A 1,291-nucleotide genomic window follows, 5' to 3' on the forward strand; every position below is an offset into this window, starting at 1 on the left:
ATATATATACATACATATACATATATTTACATATACCTATTTATATATACATACACAAACAGACACTCGCGCACACGTATACATATGGTGAAAAGTAAAAAAAAAGAAGCAAAAAATAAAACAAACAGGAACAAGAGATTGAAAGATTATTATGGTAGAGTGTCCATTTAAAAAGATCAATCTTAAATGTAAATATTAAGATACCAGCTGTTTAAATATGAACACTAACATTACTTGAAATATGAAATATCAAACAAGACAACGCGCGTACATACATACATACGTACATACATGCTTAAATACATACATACATACATACATACATACATACATACATACATACATACATTTATATGTATGTATGTATGTATGTATGTATGTATGTATGTATACGATTCTGTTCATGTATGCGAGAAAAGATTTCTTGACATGTACAGTGGAGGTCATTTATTAAAGTCTAAGATTCCACATTTTGTCGGTTTCATATTACCGGTGATCATAAAATTGGATCTATTTACAAAGGTTCTTTTCTACACATTCGGGCGCGCACATACACATCCACACTCACATACTCACCCATTCACCCATACAAACAGATGCATATATATATATATAATGTTCTGTGATAGAAATATCAACTATTGCTTATGGTGAGAGAAAAATACTATTTATTTAAAGGACACAGTACATGTCTTATTCAATTTTTCTAGTTCGTCATTATAGGTATTTCTCAACATATGAAAGTATAAGTAGCACTTAAAAACATGTATTGTGTTGTCCTTTAATTGAAAAATACACGCACACACACACACACACACACACACACACACAATTCTTGCTGTAAAGAACACAGCTACTAAAGTGGATGAAGAAAATTTGAAGCGTTGCTTTGGTATAACGTTTACAGCACCTGTCACATTGTAAGATGATATGGGTTTGAGACACACGGACCGCCTTCGAACTTTATCCATTCAAGGGTTTTGTTTTTTTATTTTTTCAACTCAAAATTGTACACGCAAAAGGCGGCGAGCTGGTAGAAACTTTACTACGCTGGGCGAAATGCTTAGTGGTATTTCATCTGTCTTTACGTTCTGTGTTCAAATTCCGCCGAGGTCGACTTTGCCTTTCGTCCTTTCGGGATTGCGTACTGGGATCATTTTAATCGACTGGCCCCCTTCCCCAAAATTTCGGGCCTTGTACCGAGAGTAGAAAAGAATATTGTACACGTAATTAATTATTGGACTGTCTGCTTCAAGTTCCACCGTTAAATACATATTAAATATATATGTAT

The 1,291-nt window shown here is 33.6% G+C and overlaps 1 protein-coding gene across 1 annotated transcript in view; it reads right to left on the bottom strand.

Moving 5' to 3' along the window:
* LOC106871029 (polypeptide N-acetylgalactosaminyltransferase 13) overlaps positions 1-1,291 on the bottom strand; it is a 35,196-nt gene that overhangs the window by 32,892 nt on the left and 1,013 nt on the right. The gene's annotated exons all lie outside the window — the stretch shown is intronic.

Source organism: Octopus bimaculoides, chromosome 9 (genome assembly GCF_001194135.2).
Source record: "Octopus bimaculoides isolate UCB-OBI-ISO-001 chromosome 9, ASM119413v2, whole genome shotgun sequence".
Lineage (NCBI taxonomy): Eukaryota > Metazoa > Mollusca > Cephalopoda > Octopoda > Octopodidae > Octopus > Octopus bimaculoides.